Source organism: Phoca vitulina, unplaced genomic scaffold (genome assembly GCF_004348235.1).
Source record: "Phoca vitulina isolate PV1807 unplaced genomic scaffold, GSC_HSeal_1.0 scaffold13, whole genome shotgun sequence".
Classification (NCBI taxonomy): Eukaryota; Metazoa; Chordata; class Mammalia; order Carnivora; family Phocidae; genus Phoca; species Phoca vitulina.
In genome coordinates, this window is record NW_022589716.1 from 44,367,765 (window position 1) to 44,385,867 (window position 18,103).

General features: G+C 54.5%; 1 protein-coding gene across 1 annotated transcript in view; it reads right to left on the reverse strand.

The window, feature by feature from the left end:
• Positions 1-16,453, reverse strand: part of FBLN2 (fibulin 2) — an 85,522-nt gene extending 69,069 nt beyond the window's left edge. Inside the window, exon 1 of the mRNA XM_032412009.1 lies at positions 16,366-16,453. The gene's annotated coding sequence lies outside the window, so the exon portion shown is untranslated. The remainder of the gene's footprint in view (positions 1-16,365) is intronic.
• Between the last annotated feature and the right edge of the window lie 1,650 nt (positions 16,454-18,103).

The following is an 18,103-nucleotide window of genomic DNA, read 5'->3' on the forward strand; positions in this document are numbered from 1 at the left end:
GAAGAAATGGGAAGGAGGGGAGGGATGTGAAAAATAGTCACAAATTACCGAAAGAAAGTGATCACATTTGGCTTCCGTCTTTAAAGTCTTATTTCCCTTCATTTCCTTGTAGGCAAAAGTCTTTATAATCGCTGATATGGTTGGCAAGAAGACAAGGCTGGCCATGAGGAGAACGGTAAAGGGTAAATGAATAAAAAGGGCCAGGGGCGTGTTGGGGAGGTGGGGTCTTTGTCCCTGCACTGGGAAAACCGGGCAGTGCTGAAGGCACAGGTGGGTGGCCTGAGACCCCCGAGGAGAGGGGAGGGGCTGGGTCCAGAGTGCTGGGGGACACCGGGTCTCTGAGCCAACTCTGGGTACAAAGTGCTGACAAGCATCGGGGGCCCCAGGTGGGACACAGAGAGGGGCTGGGAGACTCACAGGCTCACTGGCCCCTGGGGACCGCCAAAGGGGTGAGCTCATGAAAACACTGTGAAAAATCATCCTTCAAGTAGAACAGCCAGGGTATTTTCCCCTCCCTGCCCTCTCCTCCCTAAAAAGAAAAAAATAAAAAATGAAATGAATAAAAAGCTCCTTAAAGCCTGGGTGAGAGCTGACCCTGTGTATATAATCACTAATCTCATTACCAGCATAAGCAGGTGAAAAATTACAAAGATGAATGTGCATGACTTATAATCAACCTTTGAGAAAAAGAAAATGTTGCTTTTGGCACCAGGAGGGAGCTGCTCTTTTCCTTCCCTACAAGTCACAACTCTGGAAAGAGGAAATGCTCCCAGGGAGGAGCAATGAGAAATGGGCCTGCCCACAGCCATGCTGAGCTCACTGCTCTCCCCACCTGGCGTCCAGCGCCCTCCACCCGGCCCCAGACAGATGGGCGGATGGGCGGATGGGGGGCGTCACACCCTTGACCTCTCCCTCTTTCTGTGAGAAAGCCAGGCATCTTCCATCCAGCCTGCCCTGGTCCCACCCGCAGGAGGGTTTTCGGCTGATCTCCTCTCACCCCTGCTCAAAATCCTGAATGGTTCCCTATCATTGAGAATCCAGAAAAAGTTATGGGTACTACACCCCCCTCTACCAGAAAAGTGAAAATTCGAACAAAGCCTGGTAGTGGACATGGGGTGGTTTCTGACCATCCCATTACATATTTACTCGCCTTCCAAGAGCAGCCTGGGGGCTTCATTCTGGGGTCCACACCACCCCACCATTCCCCCACCATCAGTGTTTCCTATTCCTGTCACAACAATGCCAAATTCAGACTTGGACACCAGGCTAACGTGAGCTCAAGAAACCCAATTCAGGTGAGATTTGGGGCAAATGGCCTCTCTCTTTCCCACTGTATTAGACATGAAGTGATTTCATGTCAAGAATCCCTGAAGCCATCTTGTTCTCAGGTGGAGACCGTCTGAGGCTGGAGCCAACTCAAAAACAAGAAAAGCCCACGAGGTGGAAAAAACAGAAACACAGCGATAGCTGCTGAGCCCTTGGATCCAGCCACGCCGAATTGAAAAACTGAATTTTGCAATGACATGAACCCACAGTGTGTTAAGCTAACCTGGACCAGGTTTTCTATCACTTGCAATTGAGAGTCTTAACAGAGATATGGGCATACACCAAAAACTGTTGTGTATCATTTTAGGGGTCTCACAGACTCGCTGGAGCTCACTCACCTACCCTGATTGAAGACCCCTAGCTCAGGTACATAGTGAAAACTCCTAAGAGTGACATTCAAAGTCCATCACCACCTAGCCCCCACCTATCTTCCAGTTCCCTCTGCTGCCTTCCATTCACCCAATTCCTGATAAACTGGAAGACTCCCAACCCCTCATCTTTGCTCATATCGCTCTCCCAAACCAGAGTGTCCTCCCTTCTGAATCTCTGAAGACCCAAATCCCAGCTCCTACTTTAAGGCTAAGCTCCAAGGGTAGGTGGATGGACAAGTGGATGGATGGATGAATAGATGGATGGATGGATGGATGGATGGATGGATGGATGGATTCGGTGGTTGATGAGCAGGTAGCAGGTGGAAGATGGATGGATGAGAAGGTGGATTAGTGAATGAGTAAGTGAACTTGTATATAGATGGATAATTGATGAAGATATGGATGGGGTAATAGACAGATGGTGAACAAATCATAGATAAATGGGTGGGTGAATAGATGGCAGAGAGAGGATAGATGGATGGCAAAGTGGGTCCGTGGATAAATGAGTAACCAGCATGTGGATAAATGTCTGATGGATGCGCAGACCAGTGAACAGATGGGTGAAGAGGTAGAGGATGGATGAATGGGAAGGTGGGTTAATGGGTGGGTATATCAGTATAGGAATGAATGGCTGACGGACAGCTCAATGACTAGGCAGGCAATGGATCAATGGACAAATGGATGCATGCATGGCAGGTGGGTACACAGGTAGGTGGGTAGCAGATGGGCAGGTAGAGCTAGGAAAGTTCTCTTGATGCTCAATCAGGGCTCTTCCTAGACCCCCTGGAAAACCCTAGAATAAGGTTGAAGGCTCTCCTATAGGCCAGCATCTCAGATAATTCTTGGCCATGTTGAATAGCTTGGAAGCATGGCCCTAGAGTCACACTGGCCTACATTCAAAGCCCAGCTAAGCTGACACCCACTATTTGACCACAGACCAGAGACTGGCTCTCTGAGCCTCATTTTCCCCATCTGTTAAATGAGAAGCATCATGTTCTCCTCACAAGGTGCTGTGGGATGAGATAAAGAATTATCTGCAGAGGCTAGCCCAAGACATGGTACAGTCAGAGCTGACAATGATTTCCATCCTATTAAAAAAAAAAAAAATTGTTCCAGGGCCTAGAAAAAGAAAAGGGGCAGCCTCCTCTCATTTTGTAAGGTGAGGAAAATCCTGATACCAAAAGCAGACAGGGATACTATAAGCAGAGAGAAGGATAGGCCAGTTTCACTTATGAATCTAGCTGCCAAGTCCTAAATAAAATACCAGAAAATTGAATCCCGCCACCTATTATGGGGATAATAATATATTGTGCCCAAACAGCATTACCTCAGGAATGCAAGGGTAGTTCAATACTAAAAAAATCAATGCAATTCACCAAAAGAAAAATTTGCCAGGGTCATCTTACTAGATGTTGGAAAAAAGCATTCAATAAAATTTGATGTTCTGTGATTAAAAGCTCGGAGAAAATTCAGCTCCTCCAGGTAAAGAGGACTCCCTGCCAGGTTCCTATGGAAATGGATTCGCCCATCTCCCCTCCCAGAAAATAAACTAGCCTTGGGGGAATGTAATGCCTGGGAGGTAGGATTTTCGGCTTCACGGCAGGCCAGTGGAAGATAAACTCTGGGGTCCACCCCTCCTCCAGAGCCTCCCAAACCTTGGTGAGGCCCTAATCACACCTTCTCCAGCCCTGGAGTTGAGTCCGGGGTTCCATCTGTGCTGAGAAACCCAGCAGAGACTGAGCTGCTCCAGGGAGGTGCCAGGAGTTCCCTGAGAGGGTTCTGGACCCGGCTCTCACCCAATCTCCGGGCTCAAGCAGGCATTCTCTTGCTTTTTTCCTTCTTTTGATAGAAAAGGTGCTTTCAAGCGAAGCCTAAAGACCAAGAGCCCCTTCCATGAGAGATGCATAGACATGAGGGTGAGAAAGGGTTCATGGGAACGGGAGTTGGGGTGTATGTGTGCGACTGTGTGCACACTCACTTGAGGGAGAGTGAACACATCCATGTATATGTGAGTGGTTGTGGAGTGGGTGGGTGTGCAAATTTAAGTGTGTACGATTATGTGTGAGAAAGTGTGAACATGCGTGCATGCACACACACACATGCTGGGCCATCCTCCCCTGGTGGATCCCACCCCTCCTCCAGGCCCAGCCAGTGGGTCACTGCTCTCCAAGCCTCCTGACCATTCCCCTCTCTCTACCTGCATTCCTTCCCCTCTGCCCTGAACACGCTTTCTCCCCAATGCCCCCATGACTGGCCCCCTGCTTCCTGCCATGTCCCTGGCCCCACCTTGCTCAGAGCTCCAACAGAGCCCATCCAGTCCTGCACCACTTCCCCAGCCTGCGTAGACAGCCCTGGGACATCACCACACTCGGGGCACAGTCAGTGCCCTGGCTCATTCTGCCATCACCCACATTTCCAAGATCCCATCCCCTGCCTAGTCAGATAGGATGCTCATCAGGGGCCGGGACTGGCACGGTCCTTCCCCACACTTAAGAGCTGACATCTTATGCTGACGTGTCCGCCTGCTTGTCTCCCCAGCTGCACTGTGGTTCTGAGGCAGAGACCCTGCCCTCCTGCTCGGCCTTCACCTGGGGTCTGGGCCGCAGCAGGCATTCAAAATGCTTTGGGTGGGTGGTGGATGAATTAATTAGTGTGCATGGCCCCAGCAAGGCCTGACACAGGACATCAGATGAATATAAATGTAAGTGTCACCAACACTCATCCCAGAAGGGCTTTCGAGATTGGCAAAAGCTTGCCCGAGGTCACCTGGCAGGTCACCACCTAAGCTGGGGGCCCCATGCCCACAGGTGCACAGGAGCATTTTCTCACGTGTCACCTTTTAGCCTCACGGCTCCACAAGGGCCAAAGGTGGAGTGGAAAGGGACAGGCAGAAAGAGATGAGACAGAAAAGCCGACAGAGAGAATCAGAGACCAAAAGCCAAGCAGACAAACAGACAAGACAGGGACAGACAGGAGGTGGAGGTGAGGAAGACGAGCAGGCAGGGCTGGCCCGCAGCAGGCCCGGGCTCCCTTAGCCACAGCAGCATCCGGAAGGAGGCGCCAGCCAGCGAAACGCTGCCACTCCCTCGGGCCTTTGCCGTGCCAGTGCCCCTATTCATTTGTAAGGCCCTGAAATTTAGGAATCTCTTGGGGGCTGCCAGGTGGGCGGCCAGTGTGCAGCAAGCAGCGGGGTCTGGCCTAGGCTGAGGTATCACCGTCGGGGGCCCTCCCAGGCCATGAGCCGCCCCTGCCGGAGCAGAGACAAACAGCAAGCAGGACCAAGCTCTGGACTCCCCGGGCTGCTGGGCCACTCCAGCATGAGACAGTCTGAGAAGGCATGTTCCATTTGCACAGGGGCCCAGTCAAAGCAGCCTCCCTGCAATACCCAGGGGGGACTCAAGGAGATGATGTAGAGACCCTAGCATTGTGTCTGGCAAACAATGAGCACTCAATACATGTTCAACATTTTAAAAAATTACTGTCCCCAGCTACTCTAACTCTTTCACAACTCCTCAACTCCGCCCATTCCTTGATTCCTTCTGCCAGGCCCATCCCTCTTCCCCTTAGCAAACTCCTATTCATCCCTAAAGGCCCAGCTCAATATCCCCTCCTCTGAGAAACTTTCCTCAGAGTTCACAGCTGCCTCTCTTGACCTCCCTGCACTCTGTACACGGAGTCCCTGAATCTGCACAGGGTTCGCAGGCAAGAAGGATGTAAAAACAAGAGGGTTAGACCAAACCCTCAGAGAGTAACAGACTCTGCCCACATCCTCGCCACTTGGGGTAAGTGTGGTTGGGTTGGAGGTCAAGACCCCACAGCCCCCACCCCTTCTCTCAACTCCCTAACTCTGGACTACCCCAGATCGTGAAAAGCCGCTGTTACTCAACCTGGAACATCCTCACATTCCTTTTGGGATGGGTCCACCATGTGACGCAGGAACAGGGAAGAAACTGCAGGCCGGTGATGTAGAGCAACCCAGTGATGCTGTGGGGATCTCCACCTCCTTCTCCTGGCAAGAGAACCCAATCTTCCTCTGGGGAGCCACCCTCTCTCAGGCTACATGGACCGCAGGATGGCTATCCCCCATCCACAGTGACTGCCACACGGGCCCACGCTGAAGCTTCTGAGCTCAAGGAGTGCGCCAGAGCTGCCGGGCCACCTGAACACCGCCTGAGAATAACACGACACGGAAAATGAAGACACAGTCCCAAGGGCATCTCTAGAGCCCCTGGATACAGCCAAGCCTGAAATTTCACCCTGTACTTTTTTGTTCCGTGACTTTTTTGCTGAAGTTACACCTTCTTTCACCTATGATCAAAATAATCCTGACACTTGTGATGAAAGTAAGAGCAGCAACCGTGTTGTGTCGGTTGCTGACTCAACTCCAAGAATGTTGGTCTCTGGAGTCTGTAAATTCAGTCCCGGCAGCGTCACCTCCTGCAGCACTAGCCTGCTTCACGCAGGGCCCATTTTCAGGGACCAGCTGGAGACAGCCCACAGAGCCCTGTCACTATCACAACCCCGCCCCCGGCCACAGCCCATTGGCCCACGCTGGGCCAATCAGAGCTCTTCCCCAGGATCCTGACCTGGACCTAAAAGAACATACAGAGCATCTCTGGGGGAAGAGACTGCGAGCCAGGAGGCCTCCAAGCTGAGGGCAGGCACATTTAAGTCATTTTGAGAAAATTGCAGCGCTCACAGAGAAAAGCAGAGACAAAATAAAGATGAGGTGTGAGGCAGCCTTGGCGGCATCAGAGACCCTCGCTGTAGCTTTCTCTGGAACCAGCGGGGCCTAGTCTCCCCTGACGATGCAGTGGAGCCCCCTGCTTCTCCTGAGTGGCCTCAAGCGAAGCCCACATGAAGGAGAAACCACCCACCCCTCGGACAGGCCCCATCTGAAGCCCAGAGCAGGGGAAATCATCATGGGTGGGCTACCATGCCCTATGCTGAGGCCCTACTATCCCCGTGAGACCCCTGAGGTCTGGAGCCAAGGGGGGGGGGGTCACTGCTCCGACCCCACACACAGGAAACCACAGCCATTCCAAGGGGCGTACCTGGCCCAGGCATGTCCTGCCTTGGGGTCAGCGGGGCATTTCAGGCTCAGGCAACTGACATCACCATACCCTTTCTGTGGCCAGCGCTCCATTACATGAGTCTCTCTCACTCATCAGGGTGTAAGGTCAGCCATTCAGTTCAAGAAAACAAGTTACGAGGGGTGACGGAAGTAGGAGCACTAGGGCAAACTTTTCCTCATGCTGGGGCACGTGGCTAATTAAGGGCCCGACCGGCCATTATCATGACTGTGATTGGTATTACCCATGAGACGAATCATTAGTGATCTCGGCTCATCATACTTCATAGCTTAAAAGGCACTTTCCCATCTAGACAGGCCTAGATTCCCCATGTCATCTGGTGACTGGGCCCAGCCTCACCTCGCCAGGTACCATCAACTTCTTTCCTCAGCGCTGGAGCCCTGGTCCTAAGCCCCCAGCCCACGACCCCCTGGCATGGACCCCAGGCCACTGGACGCCTCAGAGAATGCCCCAAACCCCCGGCCTGAGAACCAGGGACTTGGCTTCAGAGCAGACATCCCTGCTGGAGGGGCTACAGCCTCCTGTTATAGCCCTGGCCAACAGGAAACATGCCAGTGAGGGCCCAAAAATGTGGAAAGGGGGTTCCCAAGAAGATGGAAAGTGTGGGATGACCAGCCAGAAGGGTCTACCCACGTGGAGTTAGAGAGGACCATGCAGGGTGAGCTCAGATCTCAGGAACAAGGCAAAAGCAACAGAGGCCCGTGGGGAGTAATTATCCCCCTCCTAGTCTCCTTCCACCACTCAGGATCACAGAGAACTCTCTGTGGAACACTGATGTGCCTTGCACATCTCTCTGCCACTTGCCAACCTTTGTAGCAAAGAGAGGGCAAGTCGCATTGCTCAAGGCTGAGCCAGGTAACAGAAGTCACAAGGGTTCAAAGCCCCACTTGGCCGTTGTTAATCTTTATTTTCATGGGTATTGCTGATTTAGAGCAAGTCTGATTTTTGTCTACAGCTGTGACAGAAGGTCTCCTTTTAAATAAGTACAAGTAAAACAGAGAAGGGTTTTTTTTTTAAATATACTATGTATAACGTAAAGGCACGGGAGGTCGGGAGGTCTGGCGGAAAATGTGATGGTGTTACGCTAATCATTACTTTATCAGAAGAGGAAGCTGATACCCACTGGCTTTTTCCCCAAGAAAGGAGACAAGGCCCCCTATGGGGCCTGCCTTCATCAGCCCCATAATCAGGGACCAGCAGCCAGAGACCCTGAGGTGCCTATGGTCAGACAACATTTGAATTATTCTGCTCTGAGGACATGCCAGGGGACCAGATAAAGAACACTGAGATGCTCAACCAGCACCAAACCACCATGATGACGGCTAATCTCTCAGCTCCCGAGGACCAGGGGGCTGACATGGAAACCAAAGGGAAGAGCTGTGGCCTTGAGTCTGTGTGTGTGTGTGTACTTGTGTGTGCACGCACATGCCTGTGAGTGCTGGGTGTCAAGGAGGGCACAGTGCGGTCGCCTTTGAGGGGCTGGTATGTGTCAAGACCACCTGAGCTGGCCCTGATCCACAGAGGTCCTGCCCACTCTGCCTGTCCCACTCATTCCCCAGCAGGCTGCACTCTCCTGCTCATAACTCTTCCCTGGCTCCCTCTGGCTCAGACAACAGGCCGCAGACTCACTGGGGGCTGGGGTGGTGTTCTCTGGGATCCTGAGAGTTCTCTACCAGAATGTTTTTAATGTTGTGCTCCTGTTGTGAGGACTCATGGAGAAGAACCGAATTTTCTGGATCACTTAATGCTCACTTAGTGACCAAAGACACAGCTGGGAATTCAGGGCTAGGATGGGAGACCCAGGCTGAGGAAAGAAGAACTCTGGGAGACTTATCAAGAACTGGTGTGTCCTGGGGCACCTGGGTGACTCAGTCAGTTGGGCGTCTGCCTTCAGCTCGGGTCATGTTCCTGGGGTCCTGGGATCAGGTCCTGCATCAGGCTCCCTGCTCAGTGGGGAGCCTGCTTCTCCCTCTGCCTGCCACTCCCCCTGCTTGTGCGCTCTCTCTCTCTCTCTCTGCTCTCTCTCTCAAGTAAATAAATAAATAATCTAAAAAAAAAAAGAACTGGTGTGTCCTGACCACAAGGCCAAGATCTGGCCCCTACACAGACGATGGCATCTCAATGATGAGAGAGAGAACAGAGAAGGAGGACAGGAGAGCAGGGTCATGACGCTCAAAGAACCTAGCTAGCATGTGTTCGCAAAGCACTGTGTAGCTGCCAAAAGCTGCGCTTGGGGCTCCCCGGCAGTCTGCACACCAACCCTACCGGGCAGGCCACTACCACCAGGCCCACTTTACAAATGGAGAAGCTGAGGCTGGGACACAAAGCCCTCATCATCCAGGCTCACAGGACTCAGGCCAGGCAGGCGTGCCAGCGCCCTCCAGGCTTCCCTGGCCTGGCTGGGTCCTCACCCTACTGGCACTCCGCAGGCCAGGCCCTCTTCCCACATTTCCGGCCATTCCTGGCCATCAAACAGTAGCAGAGCCAGGAGGGCTGTCCCCAGGTTGCAATGAGGAAATTGAAAGATTGAAGCCCTAGCAGCTCAAGGCCTGCCTGCAGCCAAAAAGGCCTCCAGTGGCCAGAGGTGGCCACCCCACTCCCCTGGAACATGATGCTCGCTGCCCCCCACGCTCTTGGCCAGGCCAAGTCTCCCAGCCCGGGGCAAGCAGGCGGCACCACTTCCTCACCAACACTGTGACCCGGGCGGGGTCACTCTGGCCTACAATGCAGCATCCCCCCCACCAGAAAAGCTAGCTTCCCCACCCTCGAGGAAGGAAATAACCTTTCCCCAAACCAGCACTTTCTTTGTAACAATCTCCATATATGAGAAGACAGAGGCATTTTTGCAATGCTTCCAAGTTCCAATAAACGTGAGGACAATGGTGCAAAATGACGCAGGGCTTGACCTGAGAGGGGCCCTGGGAAGGGACCAGAGCAGCGGAGGGGAATTAGTGTGTGCGTGCGTGCCAGTGGGGCCCGTAATCAAGGGGCAGCCCATCCGGAGCAGGACCTGGGAGTGGACAGACCTGGCTACCGCTCCGGTTCTTCCTTCGAGCTTGTCGTGTGACCCCAGGCAGGCAAGCCCCTCTCGGAGCCTCAGTGTCCCTGCCCTGTCACTCTCACCAGCCTCCCACCTATCATCTCGCCCCTCCAGCCCCACCCTCATGCCGGGACTCCCAGAGGGACCCTCTAACCCTCTGGCCATGTTCATCCTCTTCTAAGAAATGCCCCATGATGGCCCATCTCCGGTTCACGGACCAGGATTTGAGGTGCTCCATTGTCAGGTTTCAGTCCACCAGCATACGCTTACTTCCCACCTCTCCTCCAAACCACCTCTCCAAGAGAAACTGGGTTTTCTCCTGTTCTTGTGTCTCCCTCACCTTTTTACCTTCATATCACAGTGCCTGTATCACCTCCTCCAGGAAGCCCTCCTTGACCACCTCCAGACTCGGCTAGATTCTTCCCTGGCTATCATGACCTCTGCTCTCCTTCAGGACAGCCCTGACCGAAGCAGGTCAGAACTGCCTATGTGCATCCCTGGGGCCCTCAAGTTGGCATGGGAGAGACAACAGGCCATCCCACACCAGAGGCTACTGTGAGCACCCAAATCCTTGGGTACACATCCCCGGCATGGACGTCCAGGGAGCCACTGTCCGGGAACCCTGACTCCACAAGCCTCTCCCTGGCTGTTCCCAGCAATGCTCAGCCATGGTTCCTAACCCTCCCAGAGGAAGTTCACAACTCCACTACTCCCCTCTGCCTCATAATGCCCAGTTCCAGGCCCCAGCGGCTCTCTCCCAGCAGCTCAGGTGTGGGGGGACTTGAAAATCTCAATCAGAGCTGGCCCCTCCCTGAACTGAATCTGTATAGCACCCAGAATAAAAATGAAAGCCCTCCTGTGGCCCCCAGATGTGGCCCACCCTCCAATGGCCCTCCTTGCTCATGGGGGTCCTGATTTCTAGCTGCTCCAGGTCGTTTGCACCTGCCGTGACCCCTGCCTGAACAGCCCTACTCCACCCAGGTGTCTGTTCCACTGACACCTCCACTTAGGTGCTCAACCTAAAACATCCCCACCCAACTCCCAGTCGCGGACCAGCTTCGCCATCTCTTCATTGCACCCACAGCCAGCATAGCACATCACAGTGAGCACCCACAGGTCTCCTGTCTGTGTCTCCCGCCAGAAAGCGGGCTCTGTGGGGGCAGAGGATGTTGTCTTGGTCACTGTCTTATGCCCAGCACTCAGAACAGTGTCCAGGACCCAGCAGATGCTCAATAAATAGCTGCTGAATGAAGGAACGAGTGATCTCATTTCCTCCTTCCGTTAACCCTAACAGAGATAGAACACCCATTTTACAGATAAAGAAACTGAGGCTCAGAGGGGTAAGTCACTGGCCTGATGGGAGCACAGCCTGCGAGTGGCAGAGCTGGGAATCAGAACCTTATCAGATGCCAAAGCAGGGATTTCCTGCTCCCGACTGGCCCCGGCTCCGGGCCTGCAGCTAGTCTCCCAACCAGCTGGGAGGGCTGACTGGGGAAACAGCCTCAGGACAGAATTGTAAGTGCTGTGGTGCCCACGCCAGAAAGAGCCGGCAGTCAAATCACCAGAAGGAAATACACCCACAGGAAAAGGGGGAGAGAAATGGGGAGAGAGAGAAAGGGTGGGTTTTTTCTTTTGTCCATTTGCCAAACTTTGCAAAAAGTGACTTTGTTACCATCTAATTTAATCACAGTGGAAACTTTAGTGTACCATGCCAGGAAGAAGTCAGTCTGTTCAACAACAAGGTCAGTGAAGCAGGGAATTTAAAAACCATCCTTAAACACTTCCACTTAAAACTCACAAACGAACAGTCACCCACCAACTGCCCAACTGCTTTTTAATTTAATGTTTTGAACAGGCAATGCAGTCACATGGTTCAAAAAGCTGCAAATATGAAAAAGGCACAGAGTGGGACATGTCACCTCACCCTTGCACCCTTGGCCCCCACCTGCCCACCCCAGCCCACCCCCAGGTGACCACAGGTAAGCACTGAAACTTGTTCCTCCTGTTTCCTCCCAGGCCTTGTTTATGCTCACACAAGCCAACGGGAAGTTGGATTTCTTATTGGACACAAAAGGTGGCATGGTTTACAAGCCATTCGGCACCTTGTTTTCTTCTCTTCATAGAGCTTGAAAGACCCTTCCACAGAGAACGTCCTCTTTTTACAGCTACATAATATTCCACGATGAGGCCATGCCAACATCTGTCACCCTGGGTCTCAAACGTCTGCCCACAGTCCTGTCTCCGCCCTCTGCCTGTAGCTTCTCAAGGGTGAGAACAGCACCCCAGCATGGGGCCTGGCACAAGCCTCCTGATCTTACTCGAGAGGGTGTCTTAAAACAGAAATCTGATCTCCTTGCTCCTTCCATCAAAACTTTTCAGTAGCTTTCAAACTCTCTGCGCTGCCCCTCCACTTCCTCGGGACCCTCTCTCCCCTCCCTGACTCACTCCAGCTTCCTCCTTTTCCATTCCTCACACACACCAAGCAGGGTCCCACCTCAGGCCCTTTGCACTAGCTGTGCCCCCTGCTTGGCATTCTCCCTCACCACTCTGGTCTCAGCTCAGAAATCCCCTCCTCAAAGGACCCTCTCTGCCACCCTGGATTTGGTTGTCTTGCTGACTTAAACTCCTTTACAGCATCTGAAATAAACGCAATTCATTTCTTTGTCACCTGAATCACCCCACCTCACCCCTCTAACCAGAATATAGACTGCATGGGAGCAAAGACAGTGTCTGCGTTGCCCACCCTGAGTCCTTTCCTGGACGGTGCCTCACCTAGGATGTGATTCCCACACTCAGCCCAGGAGAGCCAAGCTCCTGCAGCAGCTCCCGCCTGATAGAATTATTCCTGCCAGCCCTCACAGAGCTCATGGGACTGTGGGAACACAGCACTCAGAATCCTGTCGCGAGCTGGAACTGCACCCCAGGCCAAGGCCTTCAGCTGGGGGAGGCCCCTCAGAGCTCAGGAAGCGGGGGAATGGGGCTATACCCACTGCCTCCGGACAGCAGCCCCCAGGATTCCATCCTCCCCTCCTCACTTCAGGACCATGAGCCCTGGAAAGCTCAAGAACACAGTATCCACTTTACAGAAGGGAAGACTAAGGCCCAGAGAAGGGATGGACAGGCCCTCTGCACCACCTTGCACAGCCCAGCACCTTCCTCCCCAGCAGGAAAGAAAAACCCCAGGAAGCACGAGGAAGAGGTCAGGGCTGCCCACCATCCCCCATCACTCTGGAAGGGCTGGGCCCTCATTCAGTCAGTCAACAAACTTCCAGGAGGCTGCACATCCCGGGGGGTACTTCACTTACATTAGCTACATAAGTGTGCTCACGAGAGAGAGCAGAGTCACAGAAGCTGGGACTTAAAATAATGCAGCAACTGCCCCACCCCGTGCCACCCATGGAGAGGCCACCCAAAGGGAATGGGAGCTGGGAGACTGTTCTCCACTTGAGTCCCTCCTTGTAAGGCATCTTCGCCACCAAGGCTGACCAGGGGCTTATGGGGAAAATCCTCACACCCAGAGCCCCCAAATTCAAGGCCAACATGAAGCCTGATATCCAACAAGGCACACTGTGATGCTCCTGAGGCCAGATAGACTCGAGACTCAGCAGTCTTTACCCTGGTGGTCACGGGGTCACAGTGAATATGACTGTCAAGACTAGAGGAGGAAACTGTGCTGAGCTTTCAGGTTGATGAAAAGGAACCTAGGGGTACCTTTTAATGGCTGGCTCAGCTGGTGGAGCGTGCAACTCCTGATCTCAGGGTTGTGAGTTCGAGCCCCCATGTTGAGTGTAGAGATTACTTAAAAATAAATAAAATCCTAGGGGCACCTGGGTGGCTCAGTCGTTAAGCATCTCCCTTCGGCTCACATCATGATCCCAGGGTCCTGGGATCGAGCCCCGCATCGGGCTCCCTGCTCAGCGGGAAGCCTGCTTCTCCCTCTCCCACTCCCCCTGCTTGTGTTCCCTCTCTCGCTGTGTCTCTCTCTGTCAAATAAATAAATAAAATCTTTTAAAAATAAATAAAAATAAATAAATTAAATTAAATTAAAAAAAGGAACCTGGGTGGTCATTTAGGCTGCACAAAATCTTCTTCACTTTAGGTCCTGAATTTAGCTCTACCCTGACCCCTGCAGAGAATGCAGCTTCACTTCCCTGGTCATTCCACAAGCATTTATTAAGTACCCACTGTATGTCAGGCGTGGACCTGGCTCAGGGAATTTGCCCAGGGCTGATGAGACCAAGTCCCTTCTCTCGTGGATTCATTGGGCGGGGGGGCAAGGAGCTTGGCTTTAGAGTCAGAAAAATCTGGGTTGAAATTTCAGCTCTACCATTTGCTTGCTAGAAAACTCTTTCTGAGCCTCAGTCTCCCCATCTGTCAAATAAGGTAAGAATGTGATCTTGCAGAATCATTGACGGGATCTGGGAAGAAATGTGATGGTCAAGGCCTAGCTCTGAGATCACTGCCTTCCTCCCATGGGGCTCCCAGGCCACTGTCCCCCACAGCCCAGCAGAAAGCACCTTCCATCATCACAGAGATGCCTTGTGGTCCAGGCCCCTGGCATGCCCCTCAAGTGCTCCGAAGAGGTACGAGGCTCACTCAAGTCTTTCCCAGTCATGGGTGAGGGGACTAGCCCAGGCCCCTTCGGGGTGGGCAATGCAGCAAAAACAGCAGGCACAGCGAACACAGAGGCTTATGCAGGCCAGGTAGGAGCTGAGTCCCTGGTGGGGACTATGGCCAAATGGTGCTCCTGTCCCATCCCCCAGGGGCAGCAGGCAGGCAGCACTAGCCAGTGGGCACCACAGGGGGAATGTGGACCCTGAGCTGCCAGACTTTGTGATTTTGCAGGTAAAAGATGGAAATCTGGACTTTTATGTGAAACCTGCCGATTTGCAAATGCCAGCAGCTAATTAAATATTTAAAAATAACAACAACATGGTAAGAGCCAAGCAAAACACACAGAGCCAGTCAAAGCCGGGGCTGGTAGGTTTGCACAGCCAGAGTCAGATTCTTTGATTTCACCCATCCCCTGCCCACTTCCCCCACCTCACAGCTCTGGATACAGGCAGGGAGGGCGGAAGTTGAGGGAGCAACTGTTACAGGTCCCTCCCTCCTCCTGGTGGGGATTTTCACCCTCATTTGCATGTGAGGAAGGTGATGCTCAGAGCCCCAGCCATTCAGCTACAAACACTAGCCAGGCGAGCTCTTAGGGGCTTGCTCTGGGAGGGGCCTAAACCAGTCCCCTTATTCAAGGGGCTCTACGGGATGACCAGTACCCAAATCTTTTTTTTTTTTTTTCTTTTTCTGGCCTGTCATAGTGACACCTGCTGGCTCACACCAGCTTTGGACCAGTCCAAGTGCACTCACCTTGTAACAGTGCTGGTCATCTGGCAAAGAAAGGACACCGCTGCTTGGGACATAGAGTGGGGGAAGGGGAGGGGATGCAGGAGTGAGGAGTGGGGATGTTGGCGGAGTCAGGCCCGGCCCTGAAGGCCCCTCCCTGTGCTCCCAGAGCCTCCCAGTCCTAAGGGTAAGAGAGCCTCGGCCCAGAGCCTTCCCCCCAGCCCTCCTCTGGCTCCCAGCAAGCTCAGGATAGCAGGGAGGGCTATGCCCATGGAGGTGGAGTGTCAGGGGTGCACGGGACTGAGGTTGGTGTATGTGACTCTGTGTGCAAGACTCAGTGTGTGGGGCACTGTTACTCCAGCTATGCGAGAGACACGTGTGTGACACATGTGAGACAGAGATGCATGTGTGATAGACACACGTGTGGCAGACATGCATGCGTGTCAGAGAGGCACACGCGTGCAACACAGACACAAGTGTTTGAGAGAGGCGTGCCTGTCTGGGACACGCCTGTAGGTGAGGCACGTGTGTGCAAAAGGGACGTGTGTGGGAGACGAGTGTGGGAAGCCCAAGCATGTGTGTGAGAGATGGGGGGGTGCCCTGAGCATGGGACTTTGCAACTGGGGGGATGGGGGAATGGGGGGACGGGATGGCGGGTGCGCCCCGGCAGACGGTGCAGGAACTTCTTTCGGCTACTGGTGTGAGTGTGTGTGTGGCAGTGTGACGGGAGGGGGGAACTGAGGATGTGAGCTTGACGGTGGGGGTGGTGCCCGACGGAGGGAGCTGAGGGGCAGCGCGAGAGGGGGAGGGGGGCGTAGAGAAGGAGTGGAGCAAGGCTGGGGGGGGGGCGGGGACCGGCTGGATGCAGCGGAGGGAAGGGGCGGCAGCACTGGGGGTGGGGGGCGCTCGACCTGGCGGGTTGGGGGAACCTGTCTGCGGACCCCGAGGGCCCCCGCTCCCCGTCGCCGGCCTCAGTGCCCGCATCCGTCCAATGGGACCTGGGCCGGGGGGGCGAGCCCGCGGCGGGGCGGGGGTGTGGGCACCCCGCGGCTCGGGGCGCGCATCCGCGGGGCCGCCGAACCGTCGGGGCGTCCGAGGGCCCCCAAGCCGAGCTCGGCGACGGCGGCCCGGGAGGGGCGCGGCGCGGGAGGGGAGATGGGGACCCCGCGCGGGAAGGGAGTCGGCGCGCACTCACCGCGGGGCGCTCCGCACGTCCGGCCGCCTGTCCGTCAGTCCGCCGGGCCGTCGCGCGTCGAGAGCCGCGAGCCCCGAGCCCCGGCTGTGCGCGGCGCGGGGCGGGGCGGAGGCGCGGAGGGGCGGCCCCAGCCCACCCCGGGCCCCCTCCCCTGCCTCCGCCTCCGGGGCGGGGTCTCGCCGCGGGCCGGGGACGGCTCTCGCTGCAAGCCGAGCTGTGCGAACCGACGCCCAGCGCGTCCGCTGCGGAGCCCCGAGCACCCCACCCGTCCAGCGCCCCTCGTGCCCCGCCCAGTCTAAACTCAGTTCCAGGTCCCGCGCGGCTGCCTTCAGCCTCAGGGCCTGTGAGCCCGCCACCTCGGCCAGCCTGGGCCTCAGTGCCCCACCTGGAAAATGGGCTCAACAACCCTGGGCACGTTGGGAGGGCCTGAGGGGTCTGCGTACCACACTGCCAAGGGACAGGCGGTGTGACAGGATCAGAGGGCAGGCCTCTCCATCCCCCTTGCTTCTTGCCTGGGGGGCTCCCCCATCCCACCTGACCTGCTGGCGCCCCACAGGGCTACTACAGGTCCCTGGGCAGATGGTTCCTAGCCCCCGGCTTTGGGGCAATCTAAGTTTGTCCTTTTCCTCAGCTCATACAGCTAGCTGCCTGTGACCCCTATATGACCTCAGCCAAAACCCTTGAACTCTGTGAGTCCAGCTTCCTCATTTTTGAATGGGTTAACCCCAACCGGTGATGGGGAGCCAAGGAGAACCCGGTGTCATACCCACCGCACAGGCGCCAACAGGTGGTGAACACTCTGCCAAATGTAAACTGAACCATTAATTACTGCGACTGTCATCCCCACAGTTGAGGCAGAATGGGGTATCCCATGGTCTGACTAGGAGCCTATGACTAGTAAGAGGCCCTTCTCGGAGCAGGCAGTTGGCAAGGGGCTACCTCCCAGGTCCTGGCCCAGGGCTCAAAAGCCCATCCCTGAAACACACAAGCACACTCCGGCATTGCCAGCCCAGGGCAAACCTTTAGCCCCGGGGCAGCCCAGGGAAAGGGGGACTGGCCCTCAATCCAGGGGCCCTGCAGGCCTGGACCCTAGTACAGGGACCCCAAGCCCCCAGTCACCTCCCCACCACTATCTTAGCATCCCAAAGGCCAGTCAGCCCCTGAGAAAGTCACAGTCCGGGAATTCTGTCCTTCCCTCTCTGTCTGTCTCTTTGCCATCTTCTGTCTCTCTGTTTCTCTTTTTATTGTGGTAAAAGTCACAATAGCATAAAGTTCACCATTTTAACCATTTTAAAGTGTCCACTTCAGTGGCATTTAGACCATTCACAACTTTCTCTCTTGTCCTCTCTTGGCCATGCCATCTTTGTCTGTATCTGTCTGTCTCTCTCTGTCTCTCTCTCAGTCTCTCTTAGTTGGAATCCGCCTCTATCTGTATCTCTTGGTGTCTCATTCAGATGATCTGGTCTCTCTTTCTCAGGGTATCTCTCACTCTTCCCCCACTTTGTCTCTCCCTTTCTGTGTCTCTCTCTGTATCTCTAGCTCTGTTTTGTGGCCCATCTGTCTCTCTGTCTTATTCTGTCTTCCTCGGTCTCTGCATTTCCCTGTGACTCTATCCCTTGGGCTCTGTGTGTTTCTCAGTACCGGGGCCGCATCTCTAGGACCCGAAGCCTAGACCAGGACCTCCAGGACCATCTTCCACCCCTGCCCAGAGACATGGAGCTTAACACTTGCCACCTCA